Source organism: Cervus canadensis, chromosome 17 (genome assembly GCF_019320065.1).
Source record: "Cervus canadensis isolate Bull #8, Minnesota chromosome 17, ASM1932006v1, whole genome shotgun sequence".
Taxonomy (NCBI): Eukaryota; Metazoa; Chordata; class Mammalia; order Artiodactyla; family Cervidae; genus Cervus; species Cervus canadensis.
In genome coordinates this window covers 42,235,129-42,245,376 of record NC_057402.1, presented here as the reverse complement: position 1 = coordinate 42,245,376, position 10,248 = coordinate 42,235,129, and positions in this window count along the sequence as shown.

The following is a 10,248-nucleotide window of genomic DNA, read 5'->3' as shown; positions in this document are numbered from 1 at the left end:
CTGACCCAGGGATCAAACCCGAGTCTCCTGCATTGGCAGGCGCATTCTTTACCACTGAGCCACCAAGCTGGCAAAGGGAACTTACACTAACAGAGGGAGGAATGGAGGTGAGGAGGGACTCCTAGGCCACCCAGGTACTCTGGGCTCATCACCCCAACCCCAGATTTTAGGGCCCTTTCTACAGCACCACTCTGTCTTCTGCGCTAAAGCCATTGCAAATTAATGGACCTTTAAGAGGAAAATAACTTCCTCTTAGACTAAAAAGGCTGGCTGAAGACCAATCATTTTTCATCTCTGATTAAAATGTCTGAGGAAGAAATTGGAAATAATTCAGCAAAAGGAAGCTCCCACTCTTGAAGCTGTGGGATGCAAAGGAAATTTGGAGAGGGTAGTGAAAAAGCAGCTCTCTGCCCTGCCTGTGTCTCAGGGCAACCAGGCTCTTTCTCATCCATATACATAGGGCTTGCTGGTAGGTAGAGAGGGGTCACTGGGGTAACTGGAATAGCTTGGACAAGCAGAACACAAGTGGAATGTGCTTTGGACTCTTAGTCAGGGCTTCCCTGATGGCTCAAGAAGTAAAGAATTCGCCTGTCAATGTGGGAGACACAGGAGGCATGAATTCCATCCCTGGGTGGGGAAGATCCCCTGGAGGAGGAAATGGCAATCCACTCCAGTATTCTTGCTTGGGAAATCCCATAGACAGAGGAGCCTGCTGGGCTACAGTCCATGGGGTCACAAAGAGTTGGACACGACTAAACACACATGCACAGACGCACTTGGACCTAGTCACGTTTAGTGTTTCCCTATCGTGCCTGTGTTAGACGTACTTGTTGGAACTACAAATCATCGGTCTTTTTCCCTGGAGCCTGTAATTCAGTATGCCTAAGGTAGGACTAGAAATAAGACTTTTAAACAAGGGCCTCAGGTGCTTCTTATGATCTGTCAAGGAGTTGATTCTATCTGGCACTTCTCACAGTAAAATCCTCTGAGAAGATCTGACAAACAATACCAAGGAAACTCCATTTCTGTGGCAGACTAATGTATACAGTCAGTCCTGAATATTCATTGGAAGGACTGATGTTGAAGCCGAAACTTCAATACTTTGGCCATCTGATGCGAAGAACTGACTCATTTGAAAAGATCCTGATGCTGAGAAAGATTGAAGGCAGGAGGAGAAGGGGACGACAGAGGATGAGATGGTTGGATGGCATTACTGGCTCAGTGGATGTGAGTTTGAGTAAAGCCCGGGAGTTGGTGATGAAACAGGGAGGCCTGGCGTGCTGCAGTCCACGGGGTTGCAAAGAGTCGGACACAACTGAGCGTCTGAACTGAACTGAATGTATACAGATCAACATTTTTACCACAAACAAATAAAAACTATGAACAAAACTATATTTTTTAAAAATTCTATTTAAAAATAACAGAGAGGGGACTTCCCTAGTGGTTCAGTGGTTATAATTCTGTGCTCCCAATGCAGAAGATACAGGTTCAATCCCTGATCAGGGAAGATTCCTGCCACATGTCGTGGCCAAAAACTAAAACAAAACAGAGTTATCAAAGGTGGTAAGATCTTAAGGCACTGAGATCGCACAAAAGGAAATCACAAGAGGGGAACCTGATATTTGGCACAGCTTTTTGCCTTGAGACATTTGCTAATTCTTAAGAAACCTAAAAGCAGAGACGAGCTCTCTTGTTGAAATGGATCACTGAGGAAGCCAAGAGAAGGAGAAACAAAGTAGAAACTATCAGCCAAGCAGATTGAAGCTAAGCAGGGTTTTCGCCATCTCGGCAAACTGGGGGAGCAAAAATGGGGGTTCAGGGCAAGAATTGGAATCCTGGCGTGCACCCCAAGATTTCAGATGGGATCTGAAGCCTAGGAATATGGACTAACCAGAAAGAGTCATTTCCGTTTTCACGAAGACTAAAGTTCAGTTCAGTCTCTCAGTCGTGTCTGACTCTTTGGGACCCCATGGACTGCAGCACGCCAGGACTCCCTGTCCATCACCAACTCCTGGAGTTTACCCAAACTCATGTCCATTGAGTCAGTGATGCCATAGACTAAACCCTAATTTCAAATCTGCTCAATCCTAGACAGGATCACAACTATCCGCCCCTCCTTTAACTTCCAAGAACAAGAGTAAATCCTCTCAGAGTCTCGGATTATCTCGCAATTCATAAACAATATCTGACACTTAATAAGCAAATTATAAAGCAACCGGGGTGTGTGTGTGTTTTGTTTGCTCAGTCATGTCCGACTCTGCGACTCCATGGTCAATAGCCTGCCAGGCTCCTCTGTCTATGGGATTTTCCAGGCAGGAAAACTGGAGTGGGTAGCCATTCCACTCCCAGAGGGATCTCCCCGACCCAGGAATCAAACTCAAGTCTCCCAAACTGTGGGGAAACACTCTTACCGTCTGAGCCACCAGAAAAGCCCACAAAGCGTCCTAGGAGATGTGAAAGGCCAACGACCAAGAGAAAGAACAGACACAAAAACAGATCCAGGGAGATGTAATAGTGGAATTATCAGATAGGCTTTCAAGATAACTGCGAGTAATATGCCCAAGAAAATGAAGGACAAGGTGGAGAATATTACTACTAATGAAAGATGAAAATGTGTTTTTAAAAACAAATAAAAATTCTAGAACTGAAAATGAAATAACTAAGAATTCCATAGGTGGGTTTAGTAGCAAATAAGGCCATGCAGCATGTGGGATCTAGTTTCCTGACCAGGGATCGAGGACCCCCCCTTGCTCTGGGAGTGCAAAGTCTTAATCACTGGACCACCAGGGAAGTTCCCCCTTATTTTTTTTAACCTTTACCTCACACCTACAAGGTAGATATTATTATCATTTCCCATTTTTACAAAGAGACACAGAGACATTAAGTACCTTATACAAGGTCACACAGTTCCTAAGTGGGGAAACCAGGAATTGAACTCCCAGAGCTTGATTTTAGAATCTATACTTGTAACCTCTACGTTCCACAGTCTCTATCTAACTCCCATGCCCCTTTCACCTATCAATTCTTGCACATTTATCCCTGAGGCCAAAAGATGGTTCCCCTAACATCTCCCTCTAGACTGCTTTTGGTGGTAAGGTGACCTGATAGAGCAAAGTGCGCGTGTGATTAGGGCTTGGAAAATCTGGGCTACTGCCTTAGCTCTGCTGCTCCATTCCATGATTCTCTATTTATTTTTTAAATTAATTAATTAATTTTTAAAAATAATTTATTTATTTATTTATTTTTGGCTGCACTGGGTCTTCACTGCCGAGCAAGTTTGTCTTTAGTTGCAGTGAGCAGGGTCGACTCTCTAGCTGTGGCGCGTGAGCTTCTCACTGTGGTGTCCCGAGCTGTGGAGCACAGGCTCTAGGCCGCATGGGCTTCAGTGGTTGCAGCTCCCAGGCTCCAGAGCACAGGCTCGGGAGTTGTAGTGCACGAGCTTAGATGCTCCTCGTCACATGGGACCTGCCCGAATCAGGGATCGAACCTGTGTCCCCTACATAAGCAGGCTGATTCTTAACCACTGGCCCACCAGTGAAGCCCTGTGGTCCCTCCCTCCTGTGCTCATCAATGTTCTTCCCCTGGCAAACAGGGGTGATGATACATATCTCAGGATTCTGGTGGGTATTAAATGCCTCTTAAGACCTATCACTGCTCAAAAAGGGAGCTCCAGGGTGAGGCTTGACATGGAAGGGGGTGAGTTTGGGTTCTGTTGCTCTCAGGCACACCTAGACACTCTGCCTGCAGGGGGTCAGCAGCACGGTGGAGGCTGCTAAGAGGCTCAGTCTGCAGTGTGACTCTGTGCTATTGGCTGGCCTCGGGCCGGTGTTCATCTCCCTGCTTCTGACCACAACTCACACGGCCAACAACTCCCACATTTTTAAATGGCCCACCTAGCTGCTCTTGTTTTTTAAAATGGCCTGAGCAGCCATGCAGTTATCTATCTATAGGTTTTTCAATAAACTTGGAAATCTGAACATCTCATTCTCTGAAATCTCCCTTCTGGTGCCAGATGTTGAGGGGATTTTTTTTAAACTTTATCTAAACTTTAATAATAATTTTTAAAAAAAGGATGGATTTGACAGTAGAAATAAATTGCATTTACAAGCAAAAATAACACCGGCAGCACTAGTTCTGGGCAAAACTGTCAAGAGGATAAAATGAGGTGGGGAACCCCTCCCCTCTCCTTCTGTCATGTTCTTGCTCACTCAGGGGGTGGGAGGGGCAGATACCCACCTTCATTCCCACAGCAGCTACCCCAAGCCCAGCACCTTTCAGAGAGTTTTCGTCATATTCAGGACTCCTTCATGAACCCTCAGCCCCCAGCAGAACATTCCCAGGGTACTGCTTTCTGTTAGATAAAGGGAGAGAGGGTCTCAAACTGACTTTTGGACACAGAGGGGAAAGGGGAGGGACAAATTGGGAGAGTAGCATTGACATATATACACTCTGTGTGTGTGTGTGTGTGTGTGTGTGTGTGTGTGTGTGAGCTCAGTCATGCCCAACTCTTTGTGACCCCAAGGACTGTAGCCTGCCAGGCTCCTCTATCCATGAGATTCTCCAAGCAAGAATACTGGAGCAGGTTGCCATTTCCTTCTCCAGGGATCTTCCCAACCCAGAGATCAAATCTGAGTCTCTTGCATCTCCTGCACTGGCAGGCAGGTTCTTTACCACTAGCACCACCTAGAAAGCCCCACACTGCAATGTATAAAATAGACAGCTAGCAGGAAGCTGCTGCGTAGCACAGGGAGCTCAGCTTGGTGCTCTGTGATGAGCTAGAGGGGTGGGATTTGGGGGTGGGAGGGAGGCGCCCGAGGGAGGGAATATATGTATACATATAGCTGATTCATGTTGCTGCACAGCAGAAATTAACACCGCAGTGGAAAGCAATGATACTATGATTTAAAATTTTTTAATTAAAAAAATATGGGGGGTGCCTCATACTCATGTGACGGAGACCCCTCCTTTGCAGATAGCCCTGTCCGTGTAGGGTTCAAAGTGAGGGGCTTGGGGAAGAAGAGAGAGGAAGAGAGAGACACAGAGATGGGAGACAGATTTGGAGGGAGACAAAGGAAGAAGGAGAGAAAGAACGAAAGAGAGGGGGCCAAGAGATGCAGGGGTCGGGGGAAGAAGAAAGAGAAGGGGAGGGGATGCAGGTGTGTGATGGTTGGACCATATGTAGAAACTTAAAAGCAAAAACATCCTCACTCGGTGGTGACGGAAAGGCTGATAAGGAAATCAAGAGAAAACCCAGATTTGAGGAAAGCAGCCTGCGGAAGATCGGAGAAGGCAATGGCACCCCACTCCAGTACTCTTGCCTGGAAAATCCCACAGATGGAGGAGCCTGGTGGGCTGTAGTCCGTGGGGTCGCAAAGAGTCTGACACAACTGAGCAACTTCACTTTCACTTTTCACTTTCATGCATTGGAGAAGGAAATGGCAACCCACTTCAGTATTCTTGCCTGGAGAATCCCAGGGATGGCAGAGCCTGTTGGGCTGCCGTCTATGGGGTCACACAGAGTCGGACACGACTGAAGTGACTTAGCAGTAGCAGCAGCAGCAGCCTGCAGAAGGGGCTTCCCAGGTGGCGCTAGTGGTAAAGAATCTGCCTGCCAATGCCCGAGACACGTTAGATCCCTGATCTGGGAAGATCCCACATGCTGCAGAGCAACTAAGCCCCAGGAGCTGTAACTACTGAGCCATGTGTCAAAACCACTGAAGCCCATGAGCCCTAGATCCTGTGCCCTGCAACCAGAGAAGCCCCCACAATGAGAAGCTGGCGCACTGCAACTAGAGTAGCCCCCACTCTCTGCAACTAGAGAAAGCCCAAGTGCAGAATCTCCAGAACAGCAAAAAAAAAAAAAAAAAAAAATGAAGTTAATATAATTTAAAAAAAGAACCGGATAGGGGGAGAAGTGGAACTGCAATGCAGGCATGCACGGCCACATGGCCTCAGCCAGGCCAATGGTGGCTGCCCTGGGATGGCCCCTCACCAGTGGCCTGCCCTGAAGCAAAGGGGCCAGACCTCACCACCTCTTCAGTGACCAGATGCTAGTGTGGGCTGTCACCAAGAAGGGGCTCTAACCTTGGAAGAGATGCCTTTGTTTTGTTGTTGCTGTTCAGTCACTAAGTCATGTCTGATTCTTTGGGACCCCATGGACTGTGGCACACCAGGCTTCCTTGTCCTTCACCATCCCCCAGAGTTTGCTCAAACTCACGTCCATTGAGTCAGTGATGCCATCCAACCATCTCATCCTCTGTTGCCCCCTTCTCCTTCTGCCCTCAATCTTTTCCAGCATCAGGCTCTTTACATCAGGTGGCCAAAGTACTGGAGCTGCAGCATCAGGAGCAATTGTTTAGCCAGGAGCAATTCCAGGGGAGGGGCTCAGCTCTGGGCCACCAGCACCTGGAGAAAGGATAGTTTAGACCTCAAGGAGGGGTCGGGCAGCTTGTCACAGCACCCGCTGCTCCTTCCATCATCTTCTTCTCAGACTTAAGTTCAGTCTCTGCTTGAAGTAAAGGACCACAGCTGATTTATTCAGACACAAAGAGATCTCGGACCTCTTGCCTTTGGAGAGCTCCCTTCAACAACTAACTCCAGCTTTGTCTGTCCGCTGTGCATGACCCCAGTCAAAAATGAGCACAAGAATGTGAACTTCTATTAGCAGGAAAACTCGGCAGACTGCTAACCATCGTAGAGTTCCTTGGCATAAGTCCCTGCCTGTTGACCCTCCAGGTCCAATTACCGTGTGAAAATGGTTGTTACACAGGTTTTGCCTTCTGTGTGGAATTTCTGGAATCTCCAAGGCAGGGACAATGAGAGACAGGTATCTACATTTTGTTATTGTTGTTCTTGCTGCGCTGGGTCTTGTGTGCGTGTTAGTCACTCAGTCATATCTGACTCTCTGTGACCCGACCCCCACACCAGGCTGTAGCCCTCCAGGCCCCTCTGCCCATGGGATTTCCCAGGCAAGAATACTGGAGTGGGATGCCATGCCCTTCTCCAGGGGATCTTCCTGACCCAGGGATCGAACCTGGGTCTCCTGCATTGCAGGTGGTTTCCTTACCGTCTGAGCCACCAGGGAAGCCCATATGCCGGGTCTTAGTTGCATGTATGGGTTCTTGTTCCCTGACCAGGAATCTAACCCAGACCCCCTGCATTGCAAGCACAGAATGCACATGGGACCACAGAACACAACTGGGATAGGCCGCACGCCTGCTGAACACTGCTGACTTGTGGGGTTCACACCTCTTCCACCCTACACAACTTTGGTGTCAGAGGTTAGTCCCATCAGGTGAAACCTACTATACCTGTAGACAACTGCATATACTTTTCACGGCGGGCAGAAAGGGCTTTCCAGTTTAAGCTGAGCTACTCCATTACCCATCCCCACATTTGGAGAAGGAAATGGCATGGGATTTCTTGCCTGGGAAATCCCATGAACAGAGGAGCCTGGTAGGCCATAGTCCATGGGATCGAAAAAGAGCCAGACATGACTGAGCAAGTAAACATTACATTTATCTCTAAACATCAGACTCTAGTTCTCTATAAAAGCTTTCCTATGACTTTAACATGCATAAGAACCCATAGGGGTGCTTCCTTACAATGCAAATCCCTAGGCCGCTACCCCTAGAGATTCTGATTTAGTAGATGGCCTGTAGAAAATAGTTTGAAAAACAGCGCTCTAGAAAACAGTGCTGTCTAATAGAACTTTCTGCAGTGATGGCCATGTTTTATCTCAACACTATTCAGTATAGTAGGCACCTAATAGGTGGCTAGTGTGACAAAGGAAGTGAATTTTAAGTTTTATTCAGTTCTGAAAAGTCAAAGTGTAATCGCTCGGTCATGTTTGACTCTTTGCGACCCCATGGACATGAAGGAGCCCAGCAGGCTCCTCTGTCCATGAAATTCTCCAGGCAAGAATACTGGAGTGGGTAGCCATTCAGTTTTAATCAATTTCAATTTAAATAGCTACAGGTGATGAGGGTCACCATCTTGAACAGCACAGCTTAGGACCTTGATGCCCAGGGTGCACAGCAAACCAACAGCAGCTCCTGGGGTTTGTTAGAAATGCAGAATTTCAGGTCCCACTCTAGACCTACTGAATCAGGATCTGCAGTCGAACAAGATGCCTAAGCAGAAGCTCCCTGGAGATCCAGTGGCTAAGACTCCAAGCTTCTACTGCAGCAAGGAGTGGGTTTGATCCCTGGTCATGGAACTAAGATCTCACATGCCAAAAAATAAAAATAATAAAAATTTAAAAACGAACAAGATCCCCAGGCAAACCATAAGTCAATGAAGGTTGACACTCACTTTTAAGAACATTTTGGTGCCTCACTGAGATGCCCCATTCCTGAGCCACCTGCCATCCGTTAACACCACCCTCTTGTTATAAACAAATTCTACTATCCAACTGTATTAACAGTCTAACCCAATTTTTACCCAGAATACTGGATTCTGATGTAACTAGCATTATTGGTTTAGAAGAAATAAGAGGATGTGTGTGCCTGTTAATATAAAGAGGGAAAGAGAAAGATGAAGAGACGGTATAGTCAAGTTAGAAAGGTCCTATATGCTAGCCAAGGGTTTCGGCAATAGAGAACCATCAAAGATGTTAAGCAAGCAGATAATATAAGTACGGTTGTTTTCTGACAATAAGGCTCCTAACTGTGGAGGATGGGGTGGTCACACAGGAATCTCCATTGTCCATTGGGTCTTAAAGTATAATTACAGGGAGAAGCATTTGCTATCCAATCTTATTACTAGATTTGAGGAACAGCAAATATTTAGGACTTACAAAATCTATCTATCCTCCAGCATCCATGTCCATAAGTATCTCAACCCAGATCTTCATAATAATGTAGTATTCTCTTTTCTTGAGAGAAAATAACAGACACTTTTTGTATTTTAATCCCTAAGAGATGATTTCTCAGCAATAAACCAGAAGTCCACCATTTCTAGTAGTGAACTATTTGAGATCCAATTCACTCCTGCAACAATTGTTTGCTTCTAAAGTATACTTTTTTAAAATTTTATTTATTTTGAATTGAAGGATAATTGCTATACAATATTGGTTTCATTTCTGGCATACATTAACATGAATTAGCCATAGGTGTAAAGTATACTTTTTTATACTTCGTTGTACAGCAGAAACTAACACAACATTACAAACCAATTAGACTCAAGTAAAAATAATGTAAATATACATTTAAAAAATAAAGTGTAAAAAATTAAAAAAATTAAGTGTACTTTCTACACGCTAAAATATAAGGAGGATATTCACGGAACACACAACATCAAAACAATGGACTTTCCTTTAGATATCTTTCCCATTAGTATTCATGTGGTCTATTGTCGAAAACATGAAAATGAAAAATAGCTGCAACTGGGGGTGGACAGAGGGATGACATGCAAGAAAGTGAAGGACTTAAAAAGTGTTCCTCATCTTTTATCCGGGTTCAGAAGTCCTTTGATGCACCCAAAGGGTGGAGATTGGTCAGCCAGGGTCTCTGAGAGGGAAAGAACCAAGACATAGGAATCTGCTGTTTTAGGCCATGCCGTTTTTCAAGGAAAAACTTAGAGAAATGATTTCTCCTAGTACTCGAACACGAGCAAGAGAATAGCCTGGCAGAGCACTCGGAAGACAAGACCAGAGAGATGAAGGGGTCACGGGAGGCCAGATACATGTGGTCAGTAAGAGGCAAGGAGAGGGACTTTCCTGTTAGTCCAGTGGTTAAGAATCCACCTGCCAAGGCAGGGGACACAGGTTCAATCCCTGGACTTGGAAGATCCTACATGCTGTGGAGCAACTAAGCCCGTTCACCACAACTACTGAGCCTGTGCTCTAGAGCCCGTGCTCCACAACAAGAGAAGCCACTGCAATGAGAAGCCCATGCACTGCAACTAGAGAGTACCCCTACTCGTGAACTAGAGAAAGCCTGCAAGCAGCAATGAAGACCCAGCATAGCCAAAAATAATAAATCAATAAAAAATTTTTTTAAGAGGCAAGGAGAGAAGGGGTGGATGAAGTCAGTGCTCCAAAGCTTAGGCAAGTCTGTTAGTGGAGGAACCAGCGAACTGAAACCTCTACCAATCCCACTAGGAGGACAAGTCGTTGGAGCAGTGGTCTTCAAACAAGGTGACATGCACCAGGGAGTGGGCAAGGTGAACCACTGGGGCTTCAGAAGAAGAAATTAGAGTCTCTATTTATACTTACTTTTTATCTTCAAAAGACAATGAATTAAGTTT